At 41.8% G+C, this 20,010-nt stretch overlaps 1 protein-coding gene across 1 annotated transcript in view; it reads left to right on the top strand.

The window, feature by feature from the left end:
• Positions 1-2,238: 2,238 nt before the first annotated feature.
• The window catches only part of LOC146645390 (nuclear receptor coactivator 3-like), a 70,382-nt gene continuing 52,610 nt past the window's right edge, over positions 2,239-20,010 (top strand). Inside the window, exon 1 of the mRNA XM_085393016.1 lies at positions 2,239-2,561. The gene's annotated coding sequence lies outside the window, so the exon portion shown is untranslated. The remainder of the gene's footprint in view (positions 2,562-20,010) is intronic.

Raw genomic sequence — 20,010 nt, 5'->3', positions numbered from 1 at the left:
CAGGCACAGGCAGAGCCTGCAAGCTCCACACAGAAAGTCTTAATAATTTATTTTGATATAATTCACTACTGACAAAATCCATTAAACAACCCTGACACTGATGCCCTGTCATCCTCATTGGATGTAATTTTTTGGCATTGAAACATGTAAACATCCACTTACATCTTCCTTCTTCTTCTTCTTCTTCTTCTTCTTCTCCTTTTGAACTCCCTCTTATCTGTAAGTCCTGTGAAACAACATCAGAAAAGCGTACCTTTTCTGGCTTCAGCCGTGGACACGTGTTTTAATTTTTTTTCAGTCAGTCGGTCATTCTCAGGTCAAGTCCCAGAAAACTTAATTCCTCAGTATGCTGTTAATATCTGCATGTGAAGTTAAAATGAATGTATATCACAAACACAGGCATCAGAACAAAATGAGCTGGTGCTCACGTGTCGCAACTCACAGCAACTCCGCACTTTACTTGTTCTGTGAAAAAAGTAAAACTGGGAGGTAACTTTTAGAAATGTCAATGTTTTATAGATGTGCGAGCTAAAACTAACATCTTAGTGACACAGATATTTGGGAGTTTAAATAAATATCTTTTCTTTTAAATGCTTAAGAATCACGACAACATTATACACTGTGCAGGAAATCTACAAACTGCGTACTGGGTCACTCCCTAGGTTATCTTGAACTTGAATATATCTTTGGCACGTTTCTGCTGCAGCTTAGCTGTTTATTCTTTTTTTTCATCTGTCTACTCACATTTTCACCAATACTAATAAACACATCAATCTCACTAATATCTATTAAGCCCTAAAGTGAGCACACTTTGACAGTTTTACTTCCTTTCTCTGGGAATTATTTTCTGCTAGTTGTTACCAGCTGGTCCACAAAGAAAAGCACACACCTGGTTTAGATTTTAAAATTGGACAGATGTCTCTATGGCCAAAGTAAATAAAAAGCATGTGTAATAAATGTTAGGCTACCACGTTTGATCCCAAAATGAGAAAAATACAAATATCATAACTTATGAGAGGTTATCATGATCTCATGAAGACAAAACTTTGTGGTTCATAAATCTGACAAATTCTTTAACAGCTGTTGATAAATCACTGCCCCCCCCCCTCAAAAAAAGAGTCATAAGACAGAGCTGAGAGACTGTGATAGGAGAATGAACAATCTTATGTTAGCTTAGTTTCATATTAAAGTCACAAGCCATAATACTGTTAGGACACCTTGCATAAAAAAGTTGTATAAAGTTGTATATATAGCCAAAGTAAAGTTTGTACATTTATTTATTATTTTATGTTTCTGCAAGAAGTTCTTTAAACGGAATTATATTCTAATGCTAAAATATAATCCATTTTCAAATATACTGCTTTATTTTTTATTATTATTGATAAAGTTGCAGTTATTTACTTGTTATCCTGAAGAAACAACACCAAAAAAAGTTTTAATGGTTGAACGTCAGACTGGAGAGCTGCCCAGGGTGTGCCCCGCCTCCCGCCCTCCGTAGATGGGATAGGCTCAGTATTTATACAACATTGTAGATGGCTTTAGTTTGCATGAGGGCATGAACGTCAAGCAGATTACTGAAACTTGCTCCTATTTTAAGTATACTATACCGCAATCCCTCCGATGACACCTGACATCAACTACCAACAACAAGTGCAGACTTGATGTTCATTGAGATCAGTTAGGAAGGATCCAGATGAAATCGGTGCAAGTGCAAAAACAATGGCGACAAGTCCATAAAATAGTAACTAAATGCATAAAGTTTTCACTAGTTATTGACAATATGTTTCTATGGAATTATTTATTTAGCAATATCGCTTTCTTTGTTTCTTCAAATCAATGAACACAACGTTTAAAAAAAAAAAAGAAACAAACTAAATTTGAGTATCATATTCAAAACAGAAAAGCACAATTATAGGAAGTGGTGTGGTTAAATATGCAAAACAAATGTTAAACTGTTCCAAACTCTTTCAATGAGGACCACACAGAGGCGGCTTTTATTTATCCAAGTGAACTTTTTTTTTGCACAAGGCAAGGACAGGACTTCTGCGTCCTTATTTGCTCTCAAGTTCGCTCTTTTCTATCTCCCCTTCAATCCAAACGCCCTCTTTTGGCTAAAAAAAAAAAAAAAGTCTCGATATTTGCAGCCTGTAGCTCCTCCCATCAACACAAACAAGTCAGCTGTTTGCTTTTCGTGCAGTGAGGTTAACTGATAACACACACTGTGGCATCTTCCCTCTCGTCGCTCACATCCGTCTGTACGCTGCTAGACAGACGGTGCCTGCTCCTCCACCTCCACCTCTACCTTCCACTCCTCCTCCTTCCCCCGTGTGGTGGTGGAGTCTGCCTGTAGTCCGTATCCGGGTTGGACGAGCCATCCGGAAGCGCGGGGCTCGTCTAGAAAGAACTCGTTTACCCACAAGTCCCAGCGACGCCTCAACTTACAGAACTGGCTTCTTGGGCTTCGGGAGTGTTTCCCATTTAAACAAACAGAGCCGAAGATGGCGGAGAGTTAATGGTGTAAAGAAGAAATTATCGATTCGGGAGAGAGTCACGTCCACGAGGTAAGTACGTGCAGCACGCGCGCTCCTATTCAGTCAGTTTGACCAGACTTTGCGTTTGGTTTGCATTTCAATAGAGGACGGAAATGTCTTGACTTGGGTTTCCAGCGGCAGTGCGCACACAATATTGGCATCGGCGCGGTGCGGAGGGCACAGAATACATATTTTATTTTATTATTTTTAAAAAAGTAAATGACAGAAAACATTTGCCCTCGGTTTGTAACGGTGATGCGGTGCGTGTTTCGGTGCCATGCTTATTTGCAGCACGGCTGAACGTTTGGCACATTTCATAAACTTAACTTGATCGCACAAGCTCGCCAGTTTACGCACGAGCCGCTGGATCGCAATAGTGCCTCCAGTAGATTTGCTGCAGAACATGAATAAGTTTTGGGACAGCACATGCTTTGGGCTCGCACGCTCGCGCTTGAACGCAAAATCACGGGGTGATTTATTTTTTTTGTTTGTTTTAAACCGGTTGATGCTCGCTGTCCGCGACAGTCGGTGGGAAACAGCTGAGCCCGGTGCTGTCGCAACGTGAGGGAATTTGGACCGGGATGTTTGATGAGCAGGAGCGTGCAAACACACTCGGCTGCGTACTGTATGTGAAAGCGGCTCCCGCTGTATTGCTACTGGTCGCTTTACAACAAACGTGCGCTGCAGGAAGGAGGCAGACGACGGTGACCGTCCGTCAGTCAACCAGCCGCTCAGCCAGCCTGCAAGACCGATTAAATTCAAATAAATAAAGTGCAGCCGGTCTACGGCGTGTGTCTCCAGTGTGCACGTCAGCAGTGCACGAAGGGGTCATGCATTGCCTTAAAATGTGTGAGGTGATACGGTGAATGCTCGTCGTGATGGTGTCTTTTTCCTGTTAGGTCCTTCATAACCCCTCCTGCCATCTGCTTCATCCTCAGTAATGTCTCTAACTGTATATCTGCAGGGGGCAGCAACGTGGCCCTGTGCGTACCCGCTGCTCTGCAATTATGAAGGTGCACGGTTTGATCCCTGAAACAGCCAGCCGGTGGTGTAAGTGTGTGTGTGCGTACGCCGGAAAGCGCTGTGTCCTTGAGCATGACACCAGAGCCCCAGCTCACACTGGATAATAGCAGCCTTACAGTTCAGTGTGTGTAAACAGAGGTTGAATCGGAGTGATGCTGCAGGTGAGGGATGTGAGGCTGAGTTGATTATATTGAAGTCGCTGTCTAAATTTAGATGCGTGTCCAAACGTGGCTGCAGCTAACAAAGATGGTTTTCATTAGTCTCTTTTATAAGATATAAAATATTTAAAGGTTAAAGACAGTGACAGCTCAACACTCACAGATGTCCTTCTCAAAAGATGTCAATTTGCAGCGAGTCACAGATGAAATGCTGCAACCAGAGAATTCCCCGTGCTTATTTAGTGATGCATGACATTATAATGTCTAATGTTATTGTTGATGGCCCCTTCCCCCCCCCCCCCCCCCCCCAAAGGTTTACATGAAAATAAAAATGGGTTCAAGTTTCAGCTACTATAACAATCTGAACTATTTTAATTGGCTGAAATATTCAGTTATACAACAAACTAACAGTCAACTAAATATTAGCCAATGGGAAGAGTTTGTTGATCAGATGTTGGTTCGTTTGTTGGTCGATTAAGGGGAAGAAAACTGAGTTGCAAACAGACGTTATAGTTAGATAGTAATTACACACATCAGGCAGGAAGTCCAAAGTGTGGGATCATTTCGAGAGGAAGGGCATGACTCCGAGAGAATAGCATGCAAACTCTGTAGGGAAACATTTGCCTATCATTCTTTGACTTCAAACATTGCTTTTCATTTGCAACTTGTAAGTAGCTCAGTGGTAGACACTTTGCACCATAACTTACTTTAATGTTCAGCTGAGGGTGTCCTTGTTAGTTAAAAAAATATGAAAAAAATATGATGGACATCATATTTGATCCATTAGGATTGCCAGTTCTAAATTGTGAGCAGCTGCTGGTTTCTTGTTTGGCAATGGTAGTAAACTTGGGTTTTGGGGCAGTTAAATTTGTGACATTGGGCTTTGGCAAACAGAGGTGGACTTTATTTTTACAGAAAAAAAATTATTTAGTAAATAACGGATGACAGGACAACTAAAATAAACACTTTCAGGCCAGTTAGCTTCTTCTGTTTATCTTACTGATGTTTCATATTCAGTCCTGTTAAGCCACTTACTGAAAGCTCTATTCTCCTAATTTAATTGATGTATAGTTAGTCAAATGCTCTCCGAACTGTCTGGCTGCTGCTCGTGACGGGGTTTTAATCAGGAATTTATTATTAACAGTAATTGTTTCAGCTCTGTGCCCCAAATGCGTCTGTTGCCCAAGTGGGGGGGGGGGGGGGGGGGGGGGGGGGGGTTGGGTGTCGCAGCAAGGAGCCGTTGTCTCGTTGCACGGCACCCATCTTCTGACAGATTTACAGTCAACTCTGTGGACCAAGTCTCTGCACACGTGCTGTCGCACACACGCCTACAACCTGCTCACAAGGAACCGAAGGCAATGGGAACAGGGAGGTGCTGTGAGCGAGCCGCCAGGACTCATGAGGGGTTTTTGCCAAGCGCATGGCGGGATGAATGCATTGACAAGGAGGAGGAGGGTGACAGTGATGCATTATGTTTGCTGAATGGGGAAAAAGGGGACAGAGGTTAGCAGGGGATGCTGGTGACTGGGTCAGGCACTGGGGGCAGGGCTCGTGAGGCTGAAGCAGAGAAGCAGGACATCACAGCCTGGGAGCTTGGGAATCTGTGAGTGTGTGTGTAGAGGAGGAAGGAGGGGGTGTGTACCGAAAGGGGAGGGGCTCAGGTGGAACCTCTTGCTGGAATTCCACCTGGTATTTCTCATCTTTTGTCTGCGTCCTGGTCTTTGGTCAATCTCGTTTTTACCCACCTCGACTTTGCTCGCTTGTTTCTGGGTGTGTGTGTGTGTGTGTGTGTGTGTGTGTGTGTGTGTGTGTGTGTGTGTGTGTGTGTGTGTGTGTTTTCCACCTCTATTGTGGACTCAGGAAGTTTTCTGCCTCAGATTGTTCACATTCTTTGCCATTTTCTTTCTTCTCTCTGTGGCATGTCTCTCGCTGTCCCCTTGCCTCCCCCAGCTCCAGAGTAGTGAGCTAACTGTTGTCCTGTTGTTGCTGGGGCCCCTCTCTGACATGTCAGTATGTGTTAAACAGGAAATAATCTTCACCAGCTCTCATTGATTTCACTCTGTAGAGGAGCGGGTGCTCATATTTAAATCTCACTCATTTTTGTCCACCTGTCTTTTACTTAAACATCAACACTCCAGCGATGAATACTGGGGCATCTGATTTGCAGGGTTTTTTTTCCCAAATAATATTTTGACCTCACTGACAATAAAGTATTTTAAGTTTCAATAAGCATACAAAAATCTACTTTACAATCGGGTATAGAAATATATTTTTCCTCAATAACCCTTTAGTAGAATTTAAAAAGACTTGTTTTCAAGTTGGATTACTGAGCTAAATAATGCTTGTGTTGTGTGATGAAGAAATATTTATAATCATACTCTTATTACACATAAACCTACTGGGCTACTTGCATATTTATGTTATAAAACGGGGCGCTCTAGGGCTCGACAGTTCATCAAATTTAATTTTCAGTTCCAACTCTGGCTTTTACCAATGAGTAACCCTGGACAGTTAAGTTTAAATGACTACTCTGCTGCATGTTTGCCCTTCACTAAAAGCCCAAATCTACTCCCCATCATGATGCTGCATCTTTAGTTCAGTGCCTTTGCGTAATGTGACTTAAATTATATTCATTGTGATATAGTTTAAGAGTGATTCTTCATTAAAAAGATCAGTTACATTTTCAATAAATACACAATGTTTCCAAGATTTCTTAATAATTCATAATTTGAAAATTATTTTGAATTCAGTAGAAGCCAGATACCTAATGGATGATGGTTGCATGATGTGCACATAGTGCATCTTTAAATACACATGATGCTACCTGCAAGCCTTCAGACCAAGACCTAAACCTGAGACCTGGAGACCATTTGGTGACTCTCCCTAGAAACCGAAGATTTTTAGAGAAATTGACCCTCCTTGATTGGTTGGCGTGCAGTTCCTGGCTGATGCTGTGCGGCATCAGTTGCAAAGAGAGAGCTGCACTGAAAACCTTGTGATTGCTCTCGTTGTTTGTAGATTGCTACAGTCACCAAAGTTTTCATCTTTTCTGCAAAAAGTACTTTTGGTTTCATCATTACAAGGGGTCACTCCTTCTGGAATCGCACCGGAATCTTTTGCTTGTTATCCCAGCTGCTAACTAACCACCGAGCAGGAGTTTAACTTATAAAAGCATGATGCAAACAAGAAATGGAAAATGTTTACTTTCAAAGTAAAAGCTGTGCCTACACCACCGTACACGTTACAGAAGTAGCAACTTTTGTCATGTGTAGGCCGTGTGCAGGCGGGAGCGGTGGTAAAGAGGACCCAAAGTGCAGACTTACAGAGATGGAAGATAAACTCAAACTTAGATTTATTATAAAACAAAACTGAAAACTACAAAAGCTGACAGGCAGAACACACAGCATAATAAGATGGTAGATTGCGACACTGACACAGAGAAACACAAGGCTTAAATACACAGAGGGAGCAAGCAGGGAATGAGAGACAGGAGGGAAACACAGCTGAGGCAAATCAGGGCTAACGAGACAAGGGAAGCAAAACCAGGTACATTAACATGAGACAAGGACTTTCAAAGTAAAACAGGAAACGTAACACAGACATGGACTTGACAAGGGGACACAGCAGACAGGGGAGACAAAGCAACTAAGAAACACAGACAGAAACCAGAACATTAACAAAGAAACCAAAAGACTAGAAACCAGTGAACCAGAACGTTCTCTGTTCCTTTCACAGGAGTTGGCTGCTGAGATTTCTTCCTGTTAAAAGGGAGTTTTTCCTTCCCACTGTTGCCAAGTTCTTACTTATAGGGGATCATCTGATTGTTGGGGGTTTTCTCTATTAATGTAGGGTATTCGCTTTGCAATATAAAGCACCTTAAGGCAACTCTCATGTTGCGCCACTTAGCGAGTAATTGGTATTTGGAGACATGTTAGCTTCTTCCATACAAACTATAGACAACCACGATAATCTGCTAGCAACCAAAGCAATTGCAAATGAAGCACTATATACCTCTTTGTGAACCAGTTCCATGTAGTAAGAAAAATCAGCTTCACACAACCACTCACCAGCTGTCAGAGACTACAGGTTTTTCCCTAGCTGGAAGCTGCCAGGGCTTCACTGACTGATCTTGGCCCGTGTGACAGGGGCTTAATGTAATTATTGACGTGCTTCAATGCTGTATCTCCCCATATGGAAAAGATATATATAAATCTTATAAAGTTTGTATCTGTCTTGTGTGAAACTTATATGAAAAGCATACAAGAGTGAAAACAGATGTAAGATCCCTTGAAAAATGAAACTTGTATGTTTTGGATACTTACTAAAACAATATATGAAAGTAATGAGAAAGTGGCCACTTTCATGAGTAAATCATATAAGTTTTTACTATTTCTTTTCCATATGGGTAGGAACCTCTGTTTGGATCACTAGTCAGAAAAAGTTAAAAAAAAAACCTTCACATTACTCATTACTTTTTTTCTAAAGTAATCTATGATGTTACTTAATTACTTCCTGGAGAAAGTAATTTTTGAAACTATTCATAATTACTTTTGCGTGCCCTGAAATGCATTGTCACATAATTACCAGTTAACAGTATAAACCATGGGCTACAGTCCCATACACTTACACAAACTCATCACAGCCAACGACAGGCAGCCAGAGCCTGTTGAAGATCAGGTTCTGGCTGCTGGGCTGGGATCTGCGTACCCTCAGCTGTAAAGTCACTCTGGGTTCTGTCATGGAGATCCTTCTGTGTAGACCCAGTGTTGTATTAGCAGTAGTGGATAGTTGTTTCTATCCTGGATGGAGTTTGCACTTTACTTTTGTCAGGCTCTTGTGCTTTTTTGCAATAAAAGTAATGTCCATATCTCCACCATTTTCCTCCTACCTGCACACAAACTGAAATGTGCTGTTTGTTGTGCAAGAAAAAAGAAGCAGGAAAATGAAAATTTGTATTTTTGTTTTGTTTTTTTCACCCATTGTGCAGATAATTAAAGAACCTTTTATAACACAAATAATTACATAATTGTAATCTGATTACTCGATATAGGACAGTAATGCGTTACATTACTGCATTACAGAAAGATGATTAAAATCACATGTGGCACTGCCGATAACACACACAGATTCATTCATTTGTTCCACTTGTGTGTTTTCAGTACAAAACGTCTTGGCCAACAGTGAGATCAGCGGTTTAGTGGACGGCCAGTTCTAACAAGATTGTCAATCCAAACATTTAGATATAAACTTACATCTGGCAGGTGGTGCTACAGACACATTTTGCTCTACACTACCAAACACAGGACAGCATGAGCATAGAAAAGTGTTTTAGTAAAATAAGTAAATAGCTATCTTAATATGTGAAAAGCTAAAATGTGGCTTGTAGTGTAATGCACTAAAAAAGTGCTGCATAAATGCAGTTACTGATCTCAAACAAGCACATAGTTCTAGTCAGTATGGATCTCCTTCTGAGTCAGAAACCAGCAAGTTATCAAGAGTCACATACTACAGCTATTCATCTGATGACAAATTGGAGGTAGACAAGGGATTTATGTTTGGTACCAAATATGTTATATTTTATCTTCAAGCTAACAGTTTTAAATCAGAAATTCTACCCACAGTCAATGTGAAGGAAGCTGTTGTGCTTCCATGATTAAAGACGATACAAGAAGAAATCATGGCGACACAGATTTCTCTGATTTCTCGGTGTCAAGCTGCAGTATCATTGATCATTATTTTCCAAATATGGTGCGACACATAACGCCTCCCCAAAAAAAAAAAAAAAAAAAAAATATATATATATATATATATATATATATATATATATATATATATATATATACACACACACACAGTTTGGTAACGTCTTGAGTATTTGGACAGTTATAACATTTTTTTAACTGTACCTCTGTGGATTTTAAATCAAATCCCAACCAAATACAAGTTCAGTGCAAGTTTTGATCTTTTGTCTGCAGGACGATGAAACAGCTTGTTTGCCAGTTACTTTGGAGACTGACACACTTCCAAGTGCAAGTCACACTTTTTTGTGAGTGTGTGTGCAAATAACTAATTTACTACTAAGCGCAAGAGGGCTTTATGTAGCCTAGAACATTAGAAAACACTGAAAGAAACACAATGTCTCTTACTTATTCTTTTTTCTTTTTTTTCTCACATGGCACCTGGATGCTGCAGCTCGCTGAACAGTCTAGAAAGAGGCGTACTTCCTTTTCAGAGGAGAGCTCTTACATAAGAAAAGTGACCCAAGTTGTGACACTAAATGCAAATTTTTAAAAAAGACTAATAAAACTGAAACTGAAAATCAAATTCTTACCCAAAAAGCAACGTTCTATACTAAAGAATACTGACTTAAAATGTTTCGTTTTAATGAGTGGATTTAAATACAAGAGCTTTTGGTATTTTTGAAATATGTTATTCTTATTGCTAACGTGAGCAAAACTAATGAGTGGGAGCGGCACAGGGAGTGGCAGAGGGTGTTCAGTTCAAGGTCGGCCCTCTAAAGCCAAGGCCGTGAGGATCTGTCATGGTTACGTCAATTGTTTTATAACTTTGACCTTAACATTTATATAAACACCTGTTTATATAGTTCCTTTTGTCGTGTGTCAAAGGCGAGCACTGTCAAACCTAACGCTGGAAAACAGACCTCATTTGTTGAACTTTTGCTTTTGGCTTTTTAATATCATTGACTAGTAAGAGTTAAGCAGTGACCAGTTACATAATTTCTTTATTGGGGAAAATTAACATGTTAATATCCATCCATTCATCCATTCAGTCTTCCAGGGTCATGAGCGCCCTGGTGCCTTTCGCAGCTACCACCGGATGCAGGGCCAACACAGAGAAACAGACAACCCTTCATACTCACATTCACACCTATGAGCAATTTAGAATGACCAATAATTTAACCACACTTACTGCATGTCTTTTAACACTGATCTGGAGTCAGCTGTGTAATTGAGCCAGTAGAAAAATTAATTTTGTGTAAAAGCAGGTAGCTGAAAAACTGTTTATGTGATAATAGAATCACTAAATATCAAACATAGTTGGAGCGATGATAGATAGCGAGACACACAGAGGGAGAGGGATGATCTGATGGACTGTCAGAGTGTATCCTTGGTTTCTGTTTCCTTTCTTTCTCCAGAATGCCTCGGTGCAGCTCATGTCCTCTGCCGCTTTATTTTTCTGAGAGCTATTTCTTCTGTGAGAAGAATGTCAAGTGCCTATCTCAGTGCGCTTCTCCGTGTTCTGTCTTTTGTTTTCTTACTTGTGGTTCACTCTTGATTTCTGTCTTCTCTTCTCGCCCCGGTTCACCTCAACCTTTGTCTTCTTGAGTGTGTTTTTGTCTCCTGGCTGAGACTTTTTCTTTTTAACTTTTTCTGATGTCTGGGTCATTGCACTTTAACTAAATAAGTTTATGTGTTAAAATCTGAAAGACTGTATTCTTACGATAGTAGCTCTTTATTGTGTGTGTGTGTGCGTGTGTGCGTGTGGGTGGGTGGATGGTAGTGTTAGGCTGGGAGGGGGGGGGTGGATACATAGGGGAGAGCGAAGAGTAGACGAGGGGGGAGGAGACATAGAGAGTCGTTATTAACGTGGCGACTCCCGCTAAAATTCAGGGAGTGCTGTTGCATCCAGCTGTTACTGGTTGTGCGAGGCTTCGTTGCCATGGCAACACAGCCCTGTGCGCCTGCTCAAGGTCGTTCATCCAGCTCTGAACCGAGCAGCATGCTGCACATAGGATGTACGGAGGGAGAGAGGAGGAGAGAGAGAGAAAGCAGGAGAGAGGGAGGGAAAGACAGGCAGAAAGAGAGAGAACAGAAGAACTACTTCAAAGTGACCAATCAAAAGCACTTCAGTGACGCTGTGGTCGGTGAACAAACTCGGCCCTGCCTCCACCTCGTCTCTGACACACACGCGCACGCACGCACACACACAGTTACTTTCCTCAATAAAGAAACAAACAAAAAAGAAGCCCCTGGCCTTGGGGCTTGTAGGTTCTTTTGCCAGCTGATAAAATATTTAGCTGGTCAGTGCAAGAGAGAGACAGAGAGAGGGGGGCACGGTGGCTGGAGAAGAAGAGAGCAGCAGAGCTTGGCTTTGTGTTTTCCTTTCTCTAATGGTGCATTGCTGTGAGGCTACCTGGGGCTTCTCCCACCTCCTCTCCTCTCTCACTTTCTCTCCTCTCCCCTCAGAGGGCTGCAGCAGCATCCCTTGGGGGGCTCTGCTGCATGTTTGCAGGCGCTGACTAGACTCGGCGCAGCACACAGTGTGCACTAAACAATCCCGCGCACCGAGGAATCACGGCGCTTCATCGCACGACACATTGTAGGAAATTGAGTCTAACAGTAATCTTTGTTGGATGATATTAATAGCGAGGCACTGTGTGATGAATGCCCGCTGAATCGCAGCTCTACAGCTTACGACGTTGTCGCCGGCGTGCTTGTACATAACGACAGTGCTGACGTTTCGCAGTTATAATGTTTAGTGTGTTCGTCATAATGGTTTCATTTTCCTAATAAGCGACTGCACCTGAGGCTGAGGATGTAATTGAGGTTTCGGCTTGTTTTTGTCGTAAAGTTTAAAAAAAAAAAGAGGACAAATTGCTTGTAGAGAAAATGTGAAAACATCACCAGTTTGATTAAAATTCATCCTGAGGGGTCCAGTTGTTGTTCACGTCTTTGTATCGCTGTCAGAAGACAAATGTGGGTGAGCAAGGACATGTCCTCAATAGACTTGGGCCATGCACTGTTATGCTTTAAAGATTTGTGTTAGAATGATATTAACAGTATTTGGTTGTGTTGACACACACTTGTGCCATACAGCGGACACAAGTGACAGTGAGTTTATTAGGACGGCACAAAAAAAATTACAGTGAAGAGGAAAAGAGCTGAGTGGGTACATGACACATGTGAGGCCACATGCGCCCTCATCTAGCAGCTGCAGTCACCACAAGATGAGACACGTAATGCGGTCGATCGCTTATTTTTGTGTGTGCTTTGCTGTATTGATTCAGAGATCATATGAATAAATTGGCAAATTAATCAAATGTAGTCACTTTATAATAAAACGCCACCCCTGAAGTTTAATAATGACACGGATCGTCAGGTTTAAAGTGTCAGCATAGTCTGTTTCTATATTATCTCAGCTGTTGAGGTCACAGAATGAATTCAAATCTAAAGTGTGGCAAACTTTTAGATTTTCCTCTCCTGCCTCTCTTCTTTTTCTGGGTGCACGCAGAGTTTAGCTGGATTTTTTTGACAAAGTCAAACATTTTCGGTGAAGCGCAGGGAAGAATCGCTTTTTGTGGTCGGTGACGTTATAGTGTAGCATAGTGTGTGGATGGCTGTTTAAAAGTTAGAAAAACACAATCGGTGACCTTTCTGTGAGCCCCAATCAAAAGGAGAGTCGGACTTTTGGGTCGGGAGGAGGTTAGGTTCACCTTTCTCTTTGCTCTTAGTTAACAGATGCCTGTTAAAGGGGTCCTCAGAGGGGTGTGTGTGTGTGTGTCTCTAACAAGGGGAGTTCTGTTTTTTTACTTATTTTCCATTGTAAAATCCAGACCTAGTTTATGTGTTTTAGAGTTTTACACACACACACACACACACACACACACACACACACACACACACACACACACACACACACACACACACACACACACACACATACATTTATGGGGTAGAGGATGAGGTAAATGTTACCAGCTGCAGCGTAGCAAGCAAGTGGCTTCAACTCTGCCTGAACCCGGCTGTTATGTGACCACCTCGTCAACTTAATTCACTCCTTTCCCTTAAATGCCACACCGACCCCCACACCACACTCACATATATGTATACACACACATAAACACACATCACTAGCTCCTTTTTCCCCGTGTCACCAGCAGCATCGCTCAACTCGGGGTAGTGGTGGAGCACTCCCAAAGCTTGTAACCCCCCACCTCACCACAGCAGTGTTGAGCAGCACACTGGCCGGGTGTGCTACGTTATATTGGCTGCCCCTCCGGTTACCCTCTGAGGTCACATTGTTGTTGTTATGATGTCACAAAGGCTTTTTTGTGCAAACCTCCGTCAGCTTACTTTTACACGCAGGCTGCAGTGAAACACAGTTGACGCTCTTTAACCAGTCGATCGGTTGCAGGAAAAAAAAACTGCACTTAATTTGTTAACTTGTTCACTGCTGGACTTATCATCCATCCATCCATCCATCCATCTTTATTTATAAAGTACTTTAAAACAACCACAGCTGACACAAAGTGCTGTACATTGGAACGAAATAATAAAAATAAATACGATATCAGCTTAAATATAGCTATGCACATGTTTCGGCCAAGCTAGGAAGCAGAAAGAAGTCCCTCCGTGTGCTCAAGCTCAGTTCAGGCAGGGGGAGTGTCTTTAGTTAAATCAGGTTTTGCTTTTTAAACCTTATCCACCCCTCTCATTTTCTTTCTCTCACTTCCAATGAGTCTGTTAGTCCTGCGAGATCCGAGTCGTAGTAAACAGGCGGTGACATTCGCAGGCTCTCTGTGGAGGGAAAGGGGCCAGAATTTAAATATTGATTTGATGCAAAGTGAGATAAAATGTCCTATTCCTCTCATGCTCCGCTTTTAGATGCTTTTTATAGCTGTTGATTGTGTATTTTTAGCTGTTGTCGAGCACATCAGACTTTACCCAAAAGAAGGCTTTGATTTTGTTTAAGCACACTGTGTAAACATGCTGCTGTCTGTGACAGATCAGCGCTATATAGGATCCCTAGGATGAAATATCATCTCCTCTTGGACTCTGCTACCTGCTCAGGTAACCATCAGGTATTCAGGCTCGGCTTGTCTACGGATTCAAGGGGCTGTTAATGGTTATTGAGCTGGTAAGACTCCTCCAGTTTTCTGAGAAAAAAAAAAAGCGAAATGGAATTGGAAAACTCGATATTTAGATTTTATTCTAATTAAAATGTTTAATGTTGGAACTTTGATAAGCACTGGATCTCCAGACAGTTAGCTGGCTCCCAGTTAGCCGTTTTGAGCACCACAGTGTTCTAAGGACCAGCCACGACCCAGCAACAGGATGTTGGTAAATGCGTTGGAGCACGTAACTTGCGACTCACAGGAACTTCTGGTATTGGTGCCAAAAGCCACAGGACACCTTCACAGGTCTCCCAGAGTCTAATGCCCTTTTTCGTAGATCCACTGCAGCCTTGAATTTAAAGACATTAACAGCCAAATAACGCAAATGTCTAAGCTCTGCCGTGACATCATTTAACAGTCCGTGTGATGTGTGAATTAAGCCGACGTGAGAATAGTGCAGGTGGTAGTTTACTGCCAATGGAAGGGCATTGTGTGTGTCATCTTCTGCACATTGTATCTGGGCAGCTTACCTAAACCACAGAGTACTTCCTGTAGTCTGAACCCACCTAAAGCAGACTATTTCCAGCTGTGAGCTAAAGGCGATTTACTTAACATGAAGGTTAATATTAAAACAGTTGTTAGTTCATTTGTGTATTTTCTCACCTTCCGAATTTTGCCATGGAAATTATTGGCAGCGACTGTTAATTTTAGACACACACAAATGTTAACCCATCATAACTGTATAATTTAGTTTGTAATGTGCTTTGAATTTTTGTTGTGGTGGCACTCTTTATTTTTATTTGAATCAAAGATTGTATCTGTAACAAATGTCCATGCCACGGAGGACGTTCCTGTCTACCGGAAGGAGAGTAGCTTAGCTATATTTATGTGGTACTACAGTAAACACACATACATACGCGCAGTGGAGACACGCGACACCCTCTTATGTGTTAACTGAAAACCGTTGTCTCTCACACGTCTATGACAGGTCTCCAATAAAGGCCTTGTGGAGAGTACGTGTTAGCTAAGTACGATCTCTCTCCCTATCTTACAAAGGCTAAAAATAGCACCATATCTACGCTAGACTTCGAAAGAGAAAAAGAGGGAGGGAGGACGCAGAGAGAGCGGCAGAAGGAGGAGAAGGTGGGGATGGCAGGACGATGGTGAGAAAACAACAATCAAGGCACGAGAAAAAGGGGAGAGGAGATGAATAGAGGCAGAGCAAGGGTGCGGGAAGGAAAAGAAAACAAGCCATTAATAATTTACCTGCGGGACACTTCGAGTTCGACCTTTATTTCTGGTCAGTGGTGCACAGTAACAAAATGCTGGGCTGAGTGTTGTGTAGTGCGAGGAAGGGAAACTCTTCTCGTGATCTGACTGCTGATGTACAGACTGGAGGTTTGCACCTGTGGGCAGTGGTCAAGCGTACTCAGGTAGTGGGATTTCAGACTCAAAAATAGCTCAGCTATTTTTAAAAAATGTAGCAGTGAGAAGATGAAAAATTATCCGGGAAGACCAGTTAAAGTAAAAGATTCATGATTTCAGGAAGTGCCAAGCACTGCAAAGCACTTTAAAGATTTTACAGTGCTGGGGACATGTGACAAAAACGAATCTCTCCCCAATCACATTACAAAGTAATTCACCCTTTAATTTAGTTCGGCTTTCTAAGAACGTTTCTAAGAAATGACAGGAGTACACAGTGTAATGTTTTTGTTCCCGTGTTGCTCTGTAGGTAGAGATGTGTTGCTGTTGCCAGTTCTATTTTGGATTGTGATGTTGAACTGTACAAAACACCTTCTTCATTCATGATTTCTTTTTAGGTAGTTACTTTGGCCTGTCTCTGACACTGCAGACTCCTTCAAGGGAAAAAAAAATCTAAATGCATTCTACCTTTTGCTGACATAATATTTGTTTGTGGATGTGCACATGGACTAATGCAGAGACTGCAAATGACTAGTTCTTACTTCTATGTCCTAGTCCACTCGGACCAAGTTGGAGTTGGATTGTTTTCCACAGATCTGCACGCACATAATCTTCCTTAATGTAGTCGACTTTCTCCTCTGCAAATATTTTATTTGCCGTTTATTTTATGCAGAATAAAGTAACAATAAACAACTTTTTCCTCAGTGAGTCAGTTATCCTACAGATGAACTCCAAAGCCGCTGTCGTGGACGCCAGCTGGCGACGGTAGTCCTTGTTCTGCTCTGCAGAGCCGCTGAGTTCGGCATAGCGGATAATGAAGCAGTTCTCCACCTGCTGCAGGTTCTAGTTAGAGTGGCCCTCCAGCTCACAGTTGTTCTCCAGAGCAGACGAAGGACTGCAATCGTCAGCTGTCGCCCAATACAGCGGAGTTGGAGTGTGTCAGACTCGCCGATGAGATGGGAAAGCCTGGAGCTAGATGGTGAACGGCGGCTGAACTTTAAAAACAAGAGCAAAGGAATTAACAAAGTGACCACAGATGGTGCTCTTCTCTTGGACGGATGGAAAAAGTAAAAATCTAAAATGAAAACATACGTTTTCAAATATACTTCGATGTCCAATGACGAAGGACCGTTGCCTACTTATTGTTGTGGAGTGCGTGCCACTGCGATACCTCAGCAGAGCAGTTAACAACAACGACCACCTTAAACTTTTCAAATTGTAGGCAGACAGATCCTTTACAGATGCTCACATTCAGAATGAAACTTGTGAACTTTATATGCTTGTGTGTCTGGCGGTATCTCCTTCCCTTATCCAGTTCATCCACATTTCGCAGGTGTGGTGCTGGGGGCCCGAGGATGTGCAGCGTTGAGTTCAAAGTGGCTCGTTTGAGTTGGCCAAAATTTTAGGCTTACGCTTGAGAATGCTCTCGATGTAAGGTGTTCAGGATCATCAGGAACTTACAGCTACCCACCAGCCTGAGTAAAATGTAGCCTGCGGGAAAACTGCAGGCAAGTGTGAGCACATTTATTAATCACATACAACTTTCAGGTGGTTATGTCACAACAAGTGATGACTACTTGGAAAGTTCCTGTTTATTCACTAATCATCTTCGTTCAGATTATCTCTTCATTTCACTTCAGGTGTTTTTCTTCTTCTTCTTTATATTTATTTGCAGCAACAAGTACATATGACTACACACCCTTTGCTGAGTGTATCCTTACAGGTATCCTCTTTTGAAACCAGTGAAGTTGTGTAGGAGTGTGTCTGCTGAGTTTCACAACCTGGTTCTCCTGAAATGGTGCAAAGCTGATGTGAAAATGGCTTAAGATGGGCGTTTGACATTTTAGTCTCACAGTGTCTTATTAAACGATTATTTACCAAATTTGTTGCTTCGGCTTGCTGCACTTCCAGTTCAGTTTAGCATTTCAAAACATTAACAAGCAAAAATGTGCTTAGCAAATGACTATCCTGAAGAAACAGAACTCTCAGTGTATCTGTTAGACTGAATATTGTTTCCTGTGTCCAAAAGTATTTTTGCTCCAAATAAAAATAATAATAATAATCCTTTCCGAGTCTACGGTGGAGAGCTTCTTCCATTACCTTGAGATCAGTTTTCACAGAACAGTTTGGCTGGACGACATTTGTTCCCAAGCCAGGAAACTAGTTGACAGGCTATTTATTACCACAGATTTTTTTGTGTGTCCCTTGCCATGCGGCCTGTTTCATGTCTTCTGATGCTTTACGTGTCCTTTTGACACCATTGTACTCATGAACACGTACATATATTCAGCTCTGTCTAGTCTGGACTAATTTGTTGCTGTTCTGCATTTAACCTTTGTCCTGACACACTTAGCTGCACAAAAGAACAGAAAAATAGCCGGAGGAGTTAAAGGGGGGGTTGTCGGCCAACTTGTTGCTGTGTGATTGTGGTGCTATGACAAATACTGTGTGTGTGTGTGTGTGTGTGTGTGTGTGTGTGTGTGTGTGTGTGTGTGTGTGTGTGTGTGTGTGTGTGTGTGTGTGTGTGTGTGTGTGTGCGCGTTATCAGAGCTTGTGTGGTTTGTATTTACCAACAAAACAAACTGTGAGGTCTTGGGTAAGGGACACAGTGACGCTAAATTTTCCACAAGGCCTCACATTTTCGTTTTACTTCTCCTGCACAAAAAATAGACAGAAAGAAGGCGAGGAGGACGGGGGGAGAGTGGGAAAGACTTTTGGTTTTAGTGCCACAGGGGGGTTAGGGATTTGAAGCAGAAGAAGAATAGGCAATGCAGTTGACATTGTTAAATTTCAAGTGTTTTTCAAACAGTCCATTTACTGTGTAACCCTAAACCCTTGGGTAACACTGAGGCCTCTCACCCTCAGGCAAGGTGCTATAGACCTTACTACTGCAGTTAGACCAGTATAAGTGTTTGTGTTTGTACTCCTTCTGGAATACTTAACATTTTTTTGTGTGTGTCTTTTTGCAAGAGTTTTGAATAGACTAAAAGTATGTGTTTAATGTAATAGTGGCATTTAAAACTGGAAACTAATAACTTTTCATGTTTGAAATACATTACACGCACATTAACAGTTCTTGTCAGCCCTCCATAGCATGACACAAAACAGCCCACAGCACCTCCGTGTGACCTAAGAACTTATTAGAAACGGTCAAACAGAAAAGAATGAAAGAGCTTGCTGGAAGTCGAGATGAGATGTAATGTAATCTGTCTACTCGAGACTCCAGAAGTGGTTTATAAAGTTGAGGTTCCTCTGCACATCCTTCAAACGTTGTAGCTTTCTGTTGACAAAAAGCTCCCACAAATTCATGTCGATCAAAAACTCAGCATGCCTCAAATTATTTTAAGTTAGTTATATATACACATATGTTTGTTTGTTATGTATAAGTGACCTAAATAGCGATGTAGTTAAAAATTTGTGTGATTCAGTGCATTTCTCATGTAGTATTTAAATCATTTATGAGGGGGGAAAAAAGGCCAAACGTTTTCCCGTTTCTATTCTTTGTTGTGCAATTGGAATTTGAATATACACTCACTGGTCACTATATTAGGTACAGCTTGTTAGTATTTGTCAGGCCCCCTTTTGCATTCAGAACAGCCTTAATTATTTGTGTCACAGACTCAACAAGGTGCTGGAAACACCTTGTTGAGTATCTGCACAGCAGCTGCAGATTTGATGGATGCACATTCGTGATGTGAATCTTTCATCCCACCGCATCCCAAAGGTGCTCTATTGCATTGAGGTCAGGTGACTGTAGAGGGCTTTTGAGTACAAAGAACTTACTGTCATGTTCAAGAAACCAGGGTGAGATGATCTGAGATCAGAATCAGAAGATGGGTGCACTGTAGTTATAAAGAAATGGGCATGGTAAAAACAACACTCATTTGGTATTAAGGAGCCCACAGCACCACCAGCAGCAGCAGCCTGAACCTTTGATGCAAGACATTATGGATCCATGACCCTACCATCTGAATGTTCTCGACTCCTCAAACCAGACAATGTTTTTGCAATCTTCTATTGT

Source organism: Rhamphochromis longiceps, linkage group LG20 (genome assembly GCF_057381845.1).
Source record: "Rhamphochromis longiceps isolate RC_006_pf linkage group LG20, R_longiceps_female_GT1.1, whole genome shotgun sequence".
In the NCBI taxonomy this organism is placed as follows: Eukaryota; Metazoa; Chordata; class Actinopteri; order Cichliformes; family Cichlidae; genus Rhamphochromis; species Rhamphochromis longiceps.
The sequence above is the reverse complement of the archived record's forward strand: the minus strand, read 5'-3'. Positions and strand labels throughout refer to the sequence as shown.